This window comes from Heterocephalus glaber, unplaced genomic scaffold (assembly GCF_053883595.1).
Source record: "Heterocephalus glaber isolate CG9 unplaced genomic scaffold, H.glaber_assembly_v1.0 deba00001764, whole genome shotgun sequence".
NCBI classification, from domain to species: domain Eukaryota; kingdom Metazoa; phylum Chordata; class Mammalia; order Rodentia; family Bathyergidae; genus Heterocephalus; species Heterocephalus glaber.
In genome coordinates, this window is record NW_028258461.1 from 10909329 (window position 1) to 10930012 (window position 20684).

Genomic DNA, 20684 nt, shown 5'->3' on the forward strand with positions numbered 1-20684 from the left:
CAAACACAGCACTAATTGATTATGCACCCTGTTGCTCTTGCCAGCATTGTATCTAAATCCAATCTGATAGGGAATAGAGGAAAGGGCACACCAATGACATCATGTTCTTTCTGAAAATTGGGGTTTTCATTTACTACCAGGGACATCGCCTAAAAACTGAGAGTAATGAGCCTGAAGCTGGTAACACCTGCCCTGAACTACCAGGGTGGACATGATTTTCCAAGTTCAGTCATGTCATTTAAATATTTGAGACCTGTTTCATGTTTTATTTAATATAGAATTGGATCATTGTTCATAAGACATTGTATAGGGCCAGGGATTTAGCTCAGTGGTTTCACCGCCTGCTGCACAAGTGCAAGGGCCTGAGTTCGATCCCTGGTACCAAAAAAAAAAAAAGACATTGTATAATTGGCATGGTTTCTGAGGCTACCCTTTTGTTTCATCCTTAAGTTAACAACAAGAGAAAGGAAAGGTTATGGAAAGAAGGTGGGCAGCAGGTTCAATAGATAGAAAATGGCTGGGGCTGGGGATGTAGCTCAGTGGCCCCGTGCCTGCCTCCCAAGCACAAGGTCCTGAGTTGGATCCCTGGTTCCACAAAAAGAAAAAAGAAAAGAAAAGAAAATGTCTAACATCTAGGCTACTGATCATGAGAAAGGGCATAAGGAAAACATGGTATGGAGTTCTCTACAGAAAAAGCCTAACCATTTCAGTCTAGTATATTTACAAACTAAGAATTTTGAGCTCTGAAACTATATATCCAATTACATCTAATTATAGGTCTGTCTCTTCCATTAGATTGAATTCCTTGAGGGCAGAAGCCAGTCTTATTCACCTTTGATTTTCAGTACCTAGGGTAGGGAGACACTCAAAGTCTGTTAAAGGAAGGAAAGAGGGAGGGAGAAATAGTAATCGAGTCACTAGGCTCCTATAAAAGGTAGAGGTTTGAATGCCATCACTGACGTCCCTCCGCATGAGTCAGAAGGAGTGGAGCTCAGCTGCACTGAGTACAGTGTGATGAGAGAAAGTGGCTAGCTTTGTGATTACATAGACCAGCCAGTTTTGTCCTGGACTGTAACCAACTGTGGACTTGAAACAGTCATCTTGGAAATGCAGCACTGGACATCTGGAGGAGTAGGTGAGAATGTAGAATAGCTAGCCCATATGGTGACAAGCAAAAATCTTCCTCCCCTCCTTGGGATCTACTTGTGTGTTCACTTTCATAAGACTGGTATGGGTTCAATAAAACATTGAGCAGAGAGAGGGGAAACTTGACCCAGGGTCGGGGGGGACGCTTAACACTCAACCCCACCCTGTTCTGGGAAAGACTAAAGTGAGCCAATAAAAATGTCTTTATAGGTAAAGGGTCTATTTTGTAAGGTTCGAGGTTAATACATGTATTTGGGGTCAGCACATCAGTCCTCCAGTTTCTGGGTGGAGGAATAAAACCCTGCTGAGGAAGGAATGTAGTCATGGTTTAACATAGAAGCAATTTTAGGAAATACCTATCAGGACCGCATTGGATATTTTTAAAATGATACCACTCTGTGGATCAGCCTTCCTTTAGGGTAGTTCTGAAGTGACTTTTCCCAACTACTCTGAAGGCAAGGAAGACTTCATTTTGGAAATACTGGCTGGGTGAGCTGGTGACTCACACCTCAGATGAATTAATAAAAGTTGAGAAAACAAAAACCAGATGTTTCCTTCATCTTAATATGGGGCCTGTATGCTTTCTTTTATAAGTTATACTGTCTCTTGCTGATTTCCTCCTATGGAGGCAAATATCAATTTTAAAATGTTAGCATCCAGGCATATTTGAGGAACTTCACCTTACCACTTGCTCTTTGGCTCAAATTTTCACCAAGACTGCACCTCAGCCACCGGTGATTTCAGCCAGCAAATGCACACTGTCAGAGCAGGGCATACCAGAGGGCTTAGACTGCTTATCTGGGTGTGCTGGGAACTCTCTAAACAGCCTTTGAGGAAAGGCAAAAAGAAAAGCGCTCTCTGCTTGCACTAGAACCTCCACAGAACCAGAAAGGGTCTGGCCAACCAGAAGTGGCTTCCTTTCCACATCCAGTATTCATTCCCTGGCCCTTGACCCTCCTGGAAAATGCTAGGGATTGCATTTTAGAGAGCCCACAACATATATTTTCCCCCTTCTGGCCAGACCAGTGGTGGATATGCTGAAATCCAGAGTGATGCCCTTTTAAGTTTGCTAATGACACCACCCATCATTCCCCGAAAACTTCTGAAGCTGACAGGTTATTTTTGTAAGGAGAGAAAATAATTTATTTTTTCCTTCATCCATTGTACTTTGGTTAAAGCAATTATTTTCCCCAGACACCACCCAGAGCAAAAAGCTCCAGATGTTCCTAGGTTATAATGGGCAACTGGCTTACAAATCCTGGTGTTTGTCACACTTGTGTTCTTTCCCAACCTTTTTGTTTGAGACCCTTTGTCCTGTTCTCCAATCCCTCTTCTTCCATCTCAGCTCCATCTTCACTTACCTAAGTAAGACACATTTATTTTTAGAAGTATTATTTTTTAAGGGGAAGATCCCACCACCCCACTCCCAACTGATGCTGTAGTCCACTGAGGACCAGTGTTCAAGCCCAGAGGACCCTGGAACGAGTGTCCACCCCCAAGTCCCTGGGTTCTCCAACCTAGGGTCTCCAATAGACCAACCTAATTGAAGAAGAAACCAACACCCAGGAGGAGAGTCTCACTTTAGGACTGAAATGATACCCTCCACAGAGACTGAGTGAGAGACAGCCTTGGGAGATAGAATTGGAGAGGGTGAGAGCTAAATAAGTATCTCCTGGGATCTCCTAGGATGCCTGGCCTCAGAACAGGAAAATCATGGGACCTGTATTCTGTTGTGGGAGGCCAGGATCAGTGGGAGTAATCATCAGAGGGGTGATCCTGAAGAAGAAGGCATTTGACCCAGTGGTATATTTGAGCTCTGGCACTGCTGCCAACATCCAGCAGAAATCACTGCTCTGAATTACTATATGTAAATATAAGGGGACTCTAATTGTCTTCACTAAAATTAGAATCCTCTTCATTTTGGCAAAAAGCTGTTCATGACTAGTTCCTAGGGTTTGCCAATATCCAGTTGACATTTGATGTCATTGTTGTCGTTGAATTTACTACACAGACAAGGTAACAGTAGTGGCTGACAATTGGTTTTCTCTCTATGCCAACGCCTGGATTGCCTGGGGGCTCATAAACAATACTGTGGCTCACTCCCAAAGAACCGGGCAGTAGCCCAAAGAATTTGCAACCTCCAGCACAAACAAACAAAACAGCAGAAACATGAAAAGACAAGGCAATAAAATGCCTCTAAAAACTCCCCACTCCCCCCGAATTGGTACAGAGGGCACGAACGGGGAGAAAATCATAAGCTACACAGCAGATACATCTGAAAAGATATCAATAGAGGTGAAATAGTTCTATAAGGCGGTCGGTAAATTTAAAGGAGATATAACTAATCACATAATGGCTGTAATGAAACAAATGATCAGCAAGACTAGAGAAGACACTGATAAACAGCGAGTAGAGCTAAAGAACGAGATGCAAAACATTAATTCCCAGCATAGAAAAGAATGAGAGTCTATAAGAAAGTTCCAAACAGAAATCCAGGAGATTAAAAATATGACTGAAAATATGGGTAGCAGAAGTGTCCAATGTGAAAACAGAGTGTCAGATCTAGATGACAAGGCTGTGATCAATGGTTAATTAACAATAAGAGAACATGGAAAATGGATCCAATAGCTTCTACCTGACTCAAATAGGTCTAATATAAGAGTGCAGTAGTACCTCAGTTCACAAACTTAATTTCTTTCATGATTCTGGAAAAGATGGCCATGTTCATGTTCCTGTGGTAAAAATAGCTGCGGTTGTGTTCGTCGCCTGATGCAGAGTTCACAAAAAACAAAATTTTGCCAAACACTTTTGTTTGCAAACCAAATTGTTTGCAAACAAAAACGTTCATGAACCGAGGTACCACTGTAATTGGAATTAGTAAAAAGGCAGGGGACAGCACAAAGGGCATAAAAAAATCTGTTTGCACAACAAAAAACTTTCCAGATATGGAAAAAGAATTTAATATACAGATAAGTGAAGCATGGTACAACTCCAAATAGCCATGATTAGAAAAAAAAAGCACTCTATGCTACATAATAATTAAAATATTGAAAATACAACACAAAAACAAAATATTAAAGGCTGCTAGTGAAAATCAATGAAATCACCTATAAAGGAACACCTATCAGAATTACAATAGATTTCTCAACACAAACATTAAAGGCAAGGAAAACATGGAATGAAGTGTTTCAAGATCTTAAAGAAAACAACTTCTAACCCAGACTGTTATACTCTGCAAAATTACCTTTCAGAATTGATGGAGAAATAAGATACTCCCATGATAAAGAAAAGTAAAGAAACTCATGCCCATCAAACTAACACTCCAGAAAATTCTCAAGAATGTCCTAGAAGGAGACAATGAAGCTAACAATGCCAAAAGGTCCAATAAAATGAATATATCAGGTAGGCATAGTAATTAAGTAGAAGGGAAAGAAATCAAAATAGCAACAGGAAATACAAGGATAGGTGTAAGTCAATACCTATCAATTATAATTATCAATGTCAATGGACTTAACTCACCAATCAAAAGACACAAATTAGCAGGATGGATCAAGAAACAGAATCCAACAGTATTCCAGGTGTAGTGGTACACATCTGTAATCCCAGGACTTGGAAGGCTGAGGCAGGAGGATTGCTGCAAGTTTGAGGCCAGCATGGGCTACATAGTGAGTTCAAGTCCAGCCTGAACTACATAGTGAGACCGTGTCTCTAAATAAATAAATAAATAAATAAATAAATCCAACAGTATACTGTATACAAGAACCACATTTAATACAAAAAGAAATTCATAGAAATCAAAGGATGGAAAACAATAATCCACATGATAGGAACCTGAAAACAAGGAGGACTAGTTATCCTATCTTCAGATAAAGTGGATTTCAAGCCAAAGCTGATCAAAAGAGGCAAAGAAGGACATTACATATTGGTTAATGGAAGTATTCTACTGGAAGAGATAACAATTACAAACATATATCCACCAAACCACGGTGACCCGATTTCATAATACAAACAGTGGAGGACATAAAAGATCAGATAAACATCAATACAGTTATGGTAAGGGATCTCAATGCCCCACTATCACAAATAGATCAACTAAGCAAAAAAATCAATGAAGAAATGTCAGAGTTGAACTAAACCTTCAAAGAAAAGATATATACAGAGTGTTTCACCCAACAACAACAGCATACATATTATTTTCAGCTACACTTGGCACCTTTTCTATAATACACCACATACTAGTTAATAAAATGTGCCAAAGTAAATACAAAAGAATTGAAATTTTGGGCCAGGGATTTAGCTCAGTGGCAACACGCCTGCCTTGCAAGTGCAAAGTCCAGAGTTCGATCCCTGGTACTGCAAAAATAAAAAAAGAAATTTTACTGTGTATATTATCAGATCACAGTGCAATAAAACTAGAAGTCAATAGCAAAAGAAAGCACAGAAACTATGCAAATATATAAAAATTAAACAATACACTCTTGATCAATGGGTCACAGAGGAAATTAAGGAAGAAATAAGACAGTTCCCAGAATTAAATGATAATGCCAATACAATATACCAGAATTTATGAGACACAATGAAAGCAGTCCTATGAGGGAAGTTGATCACTGTGAATGCCCACATCAGAAAAATACAAGAAGCCCAAATAAATAAGTTAATGATGCATCTCAAGGTCTTAGAGAAACAAGAACAATCCAAACCCAGAGCTTGTACAAAGAAGGAAATTATAAAGATCAGAACAGAAATTAATGAAATGGACATGAAAAAATCAATACGAAGTCAATGAATCAAAGAGCTGGTTATTTGGAAGAATGCATAAAATAGAATAACCCTTTGCCAATCTTACCAAAAAAGGAAATAAGAGACACAAATTAATGCAATTAGAAATCAAAAAGGTGAAATCACAGTGGACACTGCTGAAATCCAGAAAATTATTAGCAACTACTTCACAAACATATATACCAAATCATGGGAGAACTCAGAAGAAATGAAGAGATTCCTAGATACATATAAATTGTCAAAACTGAATCAAGGAGACTTAAAAATCTTGAACAATCCAATAACAAGCAATGAAATTGAAGCAGTAATAAAAATTAAAAATCCCTACAATCTAAGAAAAGCCCAGGACCTAATGGATTCACAGCCAAATTCTGTAAGAACTTCAGGGAAGATCTAACACTAATACTCCTCAAAATTTTTAATGAAATTAAGAGGGAAAGAATACTTTCAAAATCATTCTCAGAAGCTAACATCATGATCCCAAAACCAGACAAGGATCCAACCAGAAAAGATAATTGTAGGCCAATTTGTCTAATGAACATAGATCCAAAAATCTTTAACAAGATACTGGCAAACAAAATATGACAAATCATCAAAAAGATCATACACCATGACTAAGTAGGCTTCATCCAGGGATGGAAGGATGGCTCAACATATGCAAATCAATAAATGTAATTCATCACATAAACAGAAGCAAGGACAAAAATCACATGATTGGGCCAGGGATTTAGCTCAGCAGTGCCACTGCCTGCCTCGCAAGTGCAAAGGCAAGTTCAATCCCTGGTATCAAAAAAAAAAAAAAAAAAAAAAAAATCACATGATCATCTCAATAGATGCAGAAAAAGCCTTTGAGAAAATCCAACATTCACTCATGATTAAAACACTGAAGAAAATAGGTAGAGAAGGTCCTTATCTCAACATGATAAAAGCCATTAATGACCAACCTACTGCCAACATCATATTAAATGGGGCAAAGCTGAAAGAAAGTCCTCTCTCTAAAATCAGGAACAAGACAAAGATGTCCATTATCACCACTCCTGTTTAACATAGTCTTTGAAACATTAGCTAAGCGATCAGGCAAGAGAAAAAAATAAGAGATACATATAGGAAAGAACCAAGTCAAAATATCATTAGTTGCAGATGACAGGATCTTTTACTTACAGGACACCAAAAGACTATACCAAAAGATGCCTAGAATTGATAACCTATTTCAGCAGTGTAGCAGGATATAAAATAAACACACGGGCCGGGGATTTAGCTCAGTGGTTTTGCCACCTGCTGTGCAAGCGCAAGGACCAAAGTTCGATCCCCGGTACCAAAAAATAAAAAATAAAAAAATAAACACACAAAAATCAATTGCATTCCAATACACTGAAAACAAAATAAGAAGCTGGACGTGGTAGCACAAGCCTGTAATCCCAGCACATGGGAGACTGAGGCAGGAGGATCACTGTGAGTTTGAGGCCAGCCTGGGCTACATAGTGAGTTCAGGGTCAGCCTGTACTACAAAGCCAGACCCCGTCTCAAAAAGCAAAACAAAACAACAAGAAAAAAAAAAGAAAAAGAAAAAAGAGAAAAGAAATAAGGAAAACAATGCCATTCACAATAGCATAAAAAATTAAATAATTAATAATATTAACCTAACTAAAGAAGTGAAAGACCTCTGCATTGAAAATTACATCAGGCAGGGACGGACGGGGATTTAGCTCAGTGGTTTCACCTCCTGCTGTGTAAGTGCAAGGACCCGAGTTCAATCCCCGGTACCAAAAAAAAAAAAAAAAAAAAAAAGAAAATTACATCAGGCTGAAAAAGGAAATTGAATAGGACAGTAGAAATTTTAAAAATATCCACTGTTCCTGGTTAAGCAGAACATAAAAAAATGGCTATACTTCCAAAACTGACACACAGATTTAATGCAACCTTAATCAAAATACCAATGTCATTTTTCAAAAAGCTAGAGCAAACAATCCTAAAATTTATATGGAATCAGAAGAGACTCAGGATAGCAAAAGTGATCCTGAGTAACAAAAGCAAAGCAGGAGGCATCACAATCCTAGACTTGAAATTATATTATAAAGCTACAGCGATTAAAACAACATAGTACTAACACCCTCACTGGAGGAAAGATAGCCTCTTTAAGAAATGGTGCTGGAAAAATTGGTTTTCAACTTGCCAAAGATTAAAACTAGACCTATATCTCTCACCATGCACTAAACTAAAATCAAAATGGATTAAAGATCTAAATATTAAAATAGAAACTCTGAACCAGTTGGAACAGAGGTTAGGTAGAACCCTTGAAGACATCGGTGTAGGAAAAGATTTTATGAACAAAACCTCAGTTGCCCGTGAACTAGCACAAACAATCAACAAGTGGGATCTCTTCTTATTAAAAAGCTTCTGCACAGCAAGAGAAACCACCAGCAGTGTGAAGAGACAATCCACAATGTGGGAAAAAATCTTCACCTGTTCTTCCTCAGACAAAGGTCTACTATCTCAAATCTATAAAGAACTTAAAAAGATCAGACCTCCCAAATTTAAAGACCCAATCCAAAAATGGGCATCTGAAATGAACAGACATTTCTCACACAAAGAAGTAGATATAGCAAATAAATACATGAAAAAATGTTCAACATCACTGGTCATTCGAGAGATGCAAATGAAAACAATGCTGAGATTCCACTTCACTCCAGAAAGAATGGCTGTTATCATGAAATCAACCAATAACAAATGCTGGCGGGGCTGTGGGGAAAGAGGAACCCTGCTCCACTGCTGGTGGGAGTGTAGACTGGTGCAACCACTGTGGAAATCAGTATGGAGATACCTCAAAGAACTAGGACTGGAAATCCCATTTGACCCTGCTATTCCACTGCTGGGGATCTTCCCCAAAGAATTAAAAGAATCATACCACAGTGATATATGTGCACCCATGTTCATAGCAGCACAGTTTGTGATAGCTAAAACTTGGAAACAGCCCAAATGCCCATCAACTCAGACTGGATAAAGAAAATGTGGTTTTTTAATAAAATGGAGTACTACTCAGCCATAAAAAATGAGAAATTAGAGACATTTATAGCTAAGTGAATGCACATTGAGGCGATACTCTTAAGTGAAATAAATAGGACACAGATGTGTAAATACCGAATAGTTTCTCTGGTGTGAGAAACTGAAAGTGTACATAAGGACTAAATGTATAATAGGTCATGTGAAATAGGAAGAAAAGGGGCAAAGGGGAAGGAAGTGGGAGGGCTAAGGGAAAGGATAGAAGGGAATGGGTTTAATATGAGAAAATGGAAAAATAGGAACAAAATCTTTGTAAATAGGGAGGGCTGCAGGGGTTGAGGGGAGGGCTGGGCAAGGGTGAAAAACAAGAACCAAGAGAGACTATGTAAAGGTCCAAATTTCCAATGATGAATGGCATTATACTGTATACCTAAAATGTACCAATTATTAGAATGAATAATCGATAATGTAAAATAGGAATAAAAGGTCCAAAGGGTTAGGGGTAGTGGGAGGCACAGGGGAAAGGAAAGAAGGGAAAGGAAAAAATGATGAGAAATGGAAAAAATGGAAATAAGTCTTTGTAAATAGGGAAGGGTGGAGGGCGTGAAGGGAGGGCTAGGAATGGGGAAAAAATAAGAACCAAGATGCATTATATAAAGGTACAATTCCCAATGAGAAATGTAATTGTGTTGTATACCTACAATGTACCAATAAAAGAATTTAATACAAAAAAAACCCAGCATAGTACTGGCACAAAAACAGGCATGTAGATCTATGAAACAGGATAGAAAAAGCAGAAACATCCCCAGGCACATACAGCTATTTGATCTTTGACACAGTGGCCAAAACAAACACTGAAGGAATGACAACCTCTTTAATAAATGGTGCTGCTCCTCTGAAAAAGGAGATCAAAGAGAGTACAAGAAAATGGAAAGACATCCCTTGTTCCTGGGTAGGAAGAACCAATATAGTAAAAATGGCGATATTTCCAAAACTGCTGTATAGATTCAATGCAATCCTGATTGAAATCCCAACAGCATACTTCACAGAGCTAGAGAAAACAATCCAAAAATTCATTTGGAACAATAAGAGACCTAGAATATCAAAAGCAATTCTAGGCAACAAAGACATGGCAGGGGGTATCACAATCCCCAACATGAAACTATATACAAAGCTACTGTGATAAAAACAGCATGGTACTGGCAAAGAAACAGACCTGAGGACCAGTGGAACAGATTAGAAGATGCAGACACAACTCCAGACACACTCAGCCACCTCATCTTCGACAAAGGAGCCAAACAGCCTCACTGGAGGAAAGATAGCCTCTTTAATAAATGGTGCTGGAAAAATTGGGTTTCAACTTGCCAAAGATTAAAACTAGACCTATATCTTTCACCATGCACTAAACTAAAAGCAAAATGGACTAAAGATCTAAATATTAAAACAGAAACACTAAACTTGCTGGAAGATAGGTTAGGTAGGAATAGGAAAAGACTTTATGAACAAAACCTCAGCAGCATGGAAACTAGCACAAAGAATCAACAAGTGGGATCTCATCATATTACAAAGCTGCTGTACTTCAAGAGAAACCACAAACCGAGCTAAGAGATAACCTACAATGTGGGAAAAAAATTTTACCAGATGTTCCTCAGACAAAGCACTACTAATCTAGGATATATAAAGAACTTCAAAAAATCAAACCTCTCAAATTTAAAGACACAATTCGAAAATGAGCATCTGAAATGAACAGACATTACTCAGACGAAGAAGTAAAAACAGCAAATAAACATATGAAAAAATGTTCTATCTAAAATGTTCTATCATCTAAAATGGCTGCTATCAAGAAATCAGCCAATAACAAAAGCTGGTGGGTATGTGGGAAGAAAGGAACCCTTCTCCACTGTTGGTGGGAGTGCAGACTGGTGCAACCACTGTGGAAATCAGTACGGAGATACATCAAAAAACTAGAATTAGAGGTCCCATTTGACCCAGCTATCCTCCTGCTGGGCATCTTCCCAAAAGAATTAAAAGCATCATACCACAGCGATATGTGTGCACCCATGTTTATAACAGCACAGCTTGTAATAGCTAAAGCTTGGAAACAGCCCAATTGCCCATCAACTGGAGACTGGATAAAGAAGATGTGGTTTTTTAATAAAATGGAGTACTACTCAGCCATAAAGAATGAGAAACTAGAGACATTTATAACTAAATGGATGCACACTGAGGCCATACTCTTAAGTAAAATAAATAGGACGCACATGTGTAAATACTGAATAGTTTCTCTGGTGTGAAAAACTAAAAGTGTAAATAAGGATCAAAATGTATAATAGATAATGTGAAATAGGAAGAAAAGGTCTAAAGGGGAAGGGCAACTGGGAAGGGTAGGGTAAAGGAAAGAAGGGAAAGGAAAAAAATGTAAGAAAAGGAAAAAATGGAAACAAAGTCTTTGTAAATAGGGATGCGTGGAGGGGTTGAAGGGAGGGCAGGGGAATGGGGAAAAATAAGAACCAAGATACATCATGTAAAGGTACAAGATCCCAATGATGAATGTCATCGTATTGTATACCTAAAATGTACCAATAAAATTAATAAATAAAATAAATTTTAAAAAATAAATGGTGCTGGGAAAATTGGATAACCACGTACAGAATATTGAGTCTAGACCCATATAACTCACTACATAATAAACTAAAATCAAAATGGATAAAATATCTAGATGTTAATACAGAAACAGTTCATCTACTGGAAGATACAATAGGTACAACTCTTGAAGACATAGACATAAGCAAGGACTTTCTGAACAAAATCCCAATGGCACACAAAATAATAGCAAGAATCAACAAATGGGACCATATAAAATTAAAAATCTTCTGCATACCAAAGGAAACAACCCACAGAGCAAAGAGACAATCTACAGAATGGGAAAAATTTTTTCTACCTATTCCAGAGAACTAACATCAAGAATATATACAGAATTTTAAAAAAACAGACTCCCACAATAAAAGACCCAACAACAAAATTGGCAAACAAAATGAGTAGACATTTCTCAGAAGAAGTACAAATGGCCAATAAATACATGAAAAAATGTTCTTTATTGGTGGTCATTAGAGAAATGCAAATTAAAACTACTCTGAGATACCATCTTACCCCAGAAAGAATGGCCATCATCAAACAATCTAACAATAACAAATTCTGGTATGGATGTGAAGGAAAAGGAACTCTGGGCCTGGGGATTTAGCTCAGTGGTTCTGCTGCCTGCCTCACAAGCACAGGGTCCCGAGTTCGATCCTGAGTACCGAAAGAAAAAAAAAAAAAAAAGGAACTCTACTACAGGGTTGGTGGGAATATAAACTTGTACAACCACTATGGAAATCAGTGTGGAGATTTCTCCAAAAACGAAAACTAGAAATTCCATTTGACCCAGCTATCCCCCTTCTAGGTATCTTCCCAAAAGAGTTGTAATCATATTACAGGGATACACACACACTCATGTTTACAGCAGCACAATTTATAACAGTTAGACCTTGGAAATGGCCCAGATGAATGGATAAGGAAAATGTGTTATTTATATACAATGGAGTACTATGCTGCCATAAAGAAAAACTTGAGGCATTCGTAGGTAAATGGATGAAACTGAGAACATATGTTAAGTGAAATAAATCAGACACACAAGCTCAAATATCATATAGTTTCTCTTATATGAGAAACACTATATATATGATATATATATATATATATGATAAATAGGACATAGAAGTTCAAGTATTTCCCCAAATTGCAAATTCCATCATTTAAAAAATATATATATGTAGATATATATATATATATATATATATATATGCGCTATGTGGTTTCATTTATATTGCTAGTATATCTTAGTTCATTGGAAAGAAAGATTTGTGTTATTATTTGTTGTTTGTTTTTGTAAGAATCTTTTGGTTTATATTTTGTAGTCTGAGTTACTACTTTGAAGATAATGACACACACACACACAAAAAGATAATGATATACAGGATAATAACTATTATTATTCTTATTATTTGATGATAGAATTTTGTTTTATTTATCGTAAAAGAAATATTATTTTAAAATTTAATTAGCACATAATAATTGTACATGTTTATGTGATACAATGCAATATTTCATTGTATGTATATAATGTATACTGATCAAATCAGGGTAATTATCATTTCTATCTTCTTATCACTTCTGTGTGTCAGAGGCTTCAAGTTCCTCTTTTCTAGCTCTTCATAAAATATGTAATAGACCATTGGAAATTACATCCTCCTGCCGTGCTACGGAGCACAAGCACTTATTCCTCCTATCTGTGTTTTGGCACCTGTTGGCCAGTCTCCCTTTTTCTCCTTTCCCCCTCTCCTTCCTAGCCTCTAGCAGTTACTATTCTAGTCTCTCCTTTAAGATCAATACATATGACAGAGAATACGTGGTATTTGTCTGTGTGTGTGTGTGTGTGTGTGTGTGACTTAGAAGCAAATTTAGATTTGTGCTTTTGCTGCTACATTGCTTAACTTCTTGGTCTTAACAGGATTTTCTAAAATTATACTTTCACTCATTTGCCCAATCCAGATTGCTGGGAATCACTCTAAACTCCTCACCCCCCACTCATTCACTACATTCTTTCTCCAAGTCCTGTTGAGACTATCTATTAAATATTCCCTCCTCTTTGTCCTCACTGACATTTCTCTAGGTCACCACACTCTCGCCTGGCCAAGTTTTCTAACCCTCATCTTGGTAGCCACTCTTGCCCCTACACAGATAATCCATCCTTTCCACTGCAGCCATGGCAGTGATCTGTCTAAAACCTAGATCTAATCGTGTCTCTCATGCATTGCCACTCCCCAGTAATGTAGTGTGCATGGCAGCAGCCTGGGGAAACTCCTCACACCAGTGATTAATGTGTAAGGGCTAGTTAAAGCTACATTCATGTCAGAGAAACAGCTGGGCATTCCCAAGGCTGGGGAGGTATTGGCTGGAGTTCTCTCCATCGTGACACCTATCACACTCCAGTGGGATTTGCTCAGTTCTTTATCCAAGGCACCATACACAGTGCCTGGTGCAAAAGAGACATTCAGAATGAAATACAGAGTCTGACGAAAGAAAAATGTAGACACACATCAGCAGCTCACCATACTAATACATGTCTGGAACCTCATGCCCACCGCTTTGAGCACCCCTTGTAATTGTAGATGCCAAAGGTAACTTGTATTAACCTCATGATGTCTTAAGTAATTTAATATTAAAATATTTATACAAGTTTTGCTTTTCCTGATGCATACCGTTTTTGGTGGACTCCATAGTAACAAAGCCACAACTCTCTCCCTCAAAGGCAGTGTGTTCATTCTCTATTGCTGCCGTAACAAGTTACCACAAACTTGGTGGTTTAAAACAACACCTACTTGTCATCTGACAGCTCTGTAGAACAGATCTCAAGGGGTAATCATATATATATATATATATATATATATATATATATATATATATATGTATCTGCAGGGCTGCATTCCTTCTAGAGGACCTAGAGCTGAATCTATTCCTTGCCTTGTCCAGCTTCTAGAGGTCTTAAAATCCAGCAGTGTCACATCTCTCTCACTTTGCTTCTGTTGTCACTTCTCCTTCTCTGACTGCAGCCAAGAAAGGGTCTCCAATTTTAAAGGCCTGTGTGATTAAGTTGGGCCCATCTGGATGATTAGGACACAGTCCCCATCTTAAGACCATCTGATTAGCAATCTTAATTCCTCAATTCTCTTTGCCATGTAACCTAACATATAAGTTCCAGGGACTAAGGTGTGGCCATTATTGGAGGACCATATTCTGCCTACCATGGGCAGCAATGTGAGGGAACCGAATTTCATATAGCAGCCCTATTCTAATGCTGCTCACACAATTGTAATGTTCGTAAAACTTCTTACAATTCAGAAATCCCCTGAAAAATGAGCCCTATTGCTTATTAAACTCATAAAACTTAGTAAGTTTTGCTCCAAAAGATGTAATAGGGGTCATTTTCAGGGGAGGTCTCTTCTAAAATCATGCTAGAACTTGTTTTCTGGTTAGGTCTTATTTTCAGGGAAACATGGTAGCCAGCTGCATTCTCCTTAAATTGAAACCATGATTTAAAGACCTCTCTGTCCCCAGTGGCTGCCCAGGGCTCAGCCCAAGTGAGGGGCTCAGTGTCTATTGACTGGAAGTCAGTAGATAAAATAATAGTTGACAGGAGTGTTTAAGTATCAACCTCTTGGCTCATCTTAGAAGATGAAACTTTACTGAGGTCTAAGAAAGTGTTACAAAACCAATTTGTAGCACAATCAGGGGGTCCAATTGCTATTATCTTCCTTTCTCACACTAAACCAGCTCTGAGATGGAAGAAAAACAGGCAACTTCCATCATCTGAGACAGAAGTCTTCCAGATTTTTCAGATGAACAAAACAGCTCATATGCTTTCTGCCTAGTCCACATGGGAACACAGCTGTATAGGAAATTCAAATGAACAATAAAACAAAAGCATGCAATAAAGCCTCATGACTCCCAAAGCAACCAAGAACTGAACACTTCTCAAGCAATTTTTCTAGGATTAGTATTGAAACAGTGAACCACTTCAGTTCCAACAAATTTGGAGAAGTTAAACCCTGTTTCCAAGAAATGCTCACAGAGCTTTCAATACATTTTGCCATCACTGCAAAAGAAAAAACTTGCACAACAAAATAACCACGTCTCTGTGGTGGGAGCCAGTGCCCACTGCATAGCACCAAGTAGAAAGGGAGCAGACCCGGTGCCTAACCAGGCACAGAAAGCAGGACTCCCCCAAGCTGCAACCTCAATGCGGGTTCACAGTTAAGGAAAGTTCTTTCACTTGGCAGAAACGGCCACAAATTTCCAGGTGTCATGGAGTTCAGGCTCCAGCCATGACAGCTTCAGCTAAGCCAGTTCTCAGAGTTCCATCTTCACCATGACAACCACTTGGGATGCCTCCAGCTTGCCGAACTGGAGATTCTGAAGGAAAGCAGCCCAGAGGAGCTGCATGGTCTCCAGTTTTCCACATTTAATCAAATAGCACCTCATCAGCAAAACCATACAGAACACTCAACCCTGGTTTCCAAAGCCTTCTCAATCCCAGGCAGAATATTTCAATGTACATCACATCATCTGATCCCTTAACAAGCCTGGCAGCTAATTGGGGCTGGAATCATCATCCAGTACCTACCACAGTGCCTGGCACATGCTAACAGCTCAATAAATGTTTACCGAATCTTTGAACTGTCATCATTTTATAAAGGAAGAAGCAGTCTCAGAAAAATTTAGGTGGCTTTCTAAAAGTGCCCAGTGGCAGGCAGGTCAAGGACTCTGGCTTCCCAGCTGTTAGCCTGTTGAGTCTCATTCTGGCATGCTGGCCTTCAAACTCTGGATGAATGGAGGTCAGGAAGACATTTCTGTCCTTGTCAGCAAGCATTCATTGAGCATATACCCTAAACCAGAGCTTTTCACCACTCTTCTGTTCTCTGCCCAGCATCTGGTTCTTTCAAGTCTTGGTTTCAATGGGCTCTCTTAAGCAAGGACTCTTGACTGCCACTTCCATACCTGCCCCACCTCATGTCCGTTACCCTCTGTAATATTTCCCATTTGGCATGTATCTCCATCTCTTCCTATTTTGCATGGGAGTCCCCCCCACCGGCCCCCTCTTATGTGCATGCTGTGTGTGTGTGTGGTGTGTGTTATGGAAGGCTTTCCCACACAGAATGGAAACTCCCCAAGGGCAGGGTGCCGGCCCACATTGTGCTGACTGCAAGATAAGGGTGTGGTGCAGCTATGAATCCAAGCCAGAATGATGTATGTATAACAGTAGAGTTCTTGCAAGGATGTCTGGACTATAGAAGGGGAATGGGGTTGTTTATCTTGGGGACAGAAAGACTGAGGGCAGACACACCAGCTCCTGTTTTCAAATGCCAGAAGGTAGCAACACAGAGAGGTGGAGTTGTCTTCTTGGTGATCCAGCAGGACCAAGGGAAGGGGAGGGAGCTGCAGGGAGCAGATTTTGTTCAAGGTATTCACCGTGCTCATAACTTCGTAATTACTGTCTTCCATACTAGTATTTAGGTGCTGTGAGTGAGGTCGCACATCTGTTTTATTCCTCATATATGTATGTAGCACAGCACGTGTTTCGGTCACTCAATAGATAACCTGACTAAAGGACTGTTGTGTGGAACATTAACTATAGGTCACTGTCCACTCTGCTCCGAATGTCCCTCATCCTCACTTCTCTTCCCTTTGACTTATCTTGAAGTCTAAGCTTAAATATCACTATCACTTTATCTGTACCACCAGATTATAATACCCTCTCATAGTGCCCTATACTTTTCCATCAAAGGATTTATGATTATTGTATTTGAGGTTATTTGATTAAAGATCAGTATTTCCCCACTAGAAGACAATTGGTCCTTCTTTCCTGAATGATTCCCAAGAACCCCATGAGACAGCTATCTGTACTCCTGTACAATACTCTCCCAGAGAGCTGGGACTGTTGTCCAGTTGTTTGCTGCTATCTTCACTGTGTATTAACACAAAGTAAGTTCTCAGGTATCTCTTGGATGGACTTAACCCAAGAGGCTGAAGTCAAGTCACTCACTGGTCAGTGTTGTACAAGTAGCAGAGCCTGAGTTTGACTTCATGACTGTGTAACTCCAAAGTCTAGGGATTTTCACTAAACTAATCCATTGTTTAGGAGATGGCCCTGTTGGTGGAAAAGCTGGGAGGTAGTGTGAAGGAATGCTGTTAGCCAGGATGCCTTACCCATGGGCTAGACAGACACAGGAGGGCCCTTGGCTAAGAATGTGAGAACCCTCCTAACCAGGGGAACTCATGTCCTACAGCCAACAGGGGACTAAATGGAGGGACACAGTGATACTATGTGCCCTACCCTGTCCTAATGACAAGCGGGTGGTAGGCAGCAAGCTTGACATCTACAATTCCCTTCACAGTCCTGGTTATTGTCAAGATGGATTTTGAGCGTGGCACCTGCCTGTCGATCTAGTAATGGATCAGAATTTGGGCTTTGGCTGGGCATAGTGGCTCCCACTTGTAATCCCAGCACTCTGGGAAGCTGAGGCAGCTGGATTCCAAGTTGAAGCCCAGCTTTGACAACTTAGTGACTTAGTGAGAACCTGTCTCAAAAAATTTTTTAAAAGATATAAAATAAAAAGGCTGGAATGTAACTCAGTGCAAAGATCCTGGGTTCAATCCTTAGTACTGGAAAGAAAAAAGAATCTGGACTTCGGATTCAGGCTGGATTTGAGTATTGGCTCTGTGACTAACTAGACATGTGACAACATCTCTGAACTTCAGGTTCTTCCTGTGTGAAATGAGAAAAAAATGTATTTTCACAGCATGGTTAAGACTGAATTAAAATATAGATTAAAAAGTACCTCATATACACATTGCCTGTACCTCAGAGGGGCTCATAAATGGGAACTATAAAGCTTGGTGTGTCGGCACATGTCTATAATCCCAGCACTCTGAGAAGCTGAGGCGGGATGATCACAAATTCATTCCCAGCCTGGGAAATTTAGCATGACCCTGTATCAAAATGAAAAAGGGCCTGGGGATGTAGCTCAATGTACAAGGCTTGGGTTCAATCCCTAGCACTGAAAAAAAAAAAAAGGAGAGGGGGGAACCGTTGTTCTCATTTCCGATTCATTTTCAAGCCTCATCTTGCATCATTTTGATGGTGTACTTCCTGTCAAGAGCCTTCTGATAAAAGTTAAAACAACCACACTTTCTTATATTTCAGCACTGTCAGGTTAACTAATGCACTTGTTCGAATCTAACGTAGAACAGCGAAAGCAATTCTGGGCAACAAAGGCAAGGCAAGGGACATCACAATCCTTGACTTGAAATTATACTACAAAGCTACTGTGATTGAAACAAACAAACAACAAACAAAAACCCCAGCATGGTACTGGGAAAAAAACAGACCTGAGGATCAGTGGAACAGATTAGATGCAGAAACAACTCCAGTCGCACTCAGCCACCTTATCTTCGACAAAGGGGCCAAATACCTTTACTGGAAGAAAGATAGCCTCTTTAGTAAATGGTGCTGGAAAAACTGGCTTTCCACATATTGAAGATTAAAACTAGACCCCTATCTCTTTCACCATGCACTAAACTAAAATTGAAATGGATCAGAGATGTAAATATTAAAACAGAAACACTAAATCTGTGGGAAGGCAGAACAGATAGAATTCTTGAAGACACTGGTGTGGGCAAGAACTTTGCAAACAAAACCCCGACTGCACAGGATCAACACCTGGGATCTCATCTTATTAAAAAGCTTCTGCACAGCCAGAGAAACCACCAGCAGAGCTAGGAGACAGCCCACAGAGTGGGAAAAAATTTTTGCCAACTGTTCCTCAAAGGACTAATATCTAAAATATATAAAGAACTGAAAAAAATTAGACCCCCCCAATTTAAACACCCAATCCAAAAATGGGCATCTGAAATGAACAGACACTTCTCAGATGAAGTAGAAATGGGAAATAAATATATGAAAACATGTTCAACATCACTGGTCATTTGAGAGATGCAAATGAAAACAACACTGAGATTCCACCTCACTCCAGAAAGAATGGCTGCTATCAAATCAACCAATAACAAATGCTGGCAGGGCTGTGGGGAAAAAAGAACCCTCCTCCGCTGCTGGTGGGAGTGCAGGCTGGTGCAACCACTGTGGAAATCAGTATGGAGATACCTCAAAGAACTAGGATTAGAGGTCCCATTTGATCCAGCTATTCCTCTTCTTTGTATTGTCCCAAAAGAATTAAAAGCATCATACCACAGAGATATATGCACACCCATGTTTACAGCGGCAGTTTGTAATAGCTACATCTTGGAAACAGCCCAAATGCCCATCAACTGATGGATAAAGATGTGGTTTTTATACACAATGGAGTTCTACTCTGCCATAAAGAAGGATAAACTTGAGACATTTCTAGCTAAATGGATGTACCTTGACACTACTCTTAAGTGACATAAATCAGGCACACATGTTTAAATACCTCATTGTTTCTCTGGTCTGAGAAACCAAAAGTGGAAATAAGGACCAAAATGTATTTTACATATTGGGAAATGGGGGAAAAAAATCTTCAAATGAGAAGGGGAACAAGGAAGGGGAAAGGAAAGAAGGGACAACAAAAAAATGAAAAAGAAGGAAAAAATGGAAACAAAACTTTTGTAAATAAGGAGGGGAGGAGGGGTCAGAGGGAGGGGAGGGGAATGGGAAAAAAGAAGCAAGATATACCATGTACAGGTACAAATTCCCTATGATGAATATTATTATGATTATTTAAAATGCACCAATAAATGGTTTGCTTCAAAAAAGATCAAATCTAATGTAGGTTGTGGTGAATTAGAAAATGTGAGTTCAAGCAAAGAGCCTGTTGCTTATCAGCCCCCATCTGCACCTCTCACCGGGCTGTGAGCGAGGATGATGGAGTGGATGGTGACATAACAGAACACAGAGAGTGGCTGGGGCCATTAACCAGACTAGACAAAGTTGCTGTCACCAAACTAACCTACAAAACATCTCAAGTACAAAAAGGGAGACGTATCTTTAACTTGGAGGAAGGATTATTTGTGCTATCATGCTTGATTTCAAGCACCCTTGGAATTGTCTTTCCTCCACACTGGATACAGAACCAGCTCACCTATATAATGGAGCTAACATGTTCGTGACATTCTCTGCTTCTGAG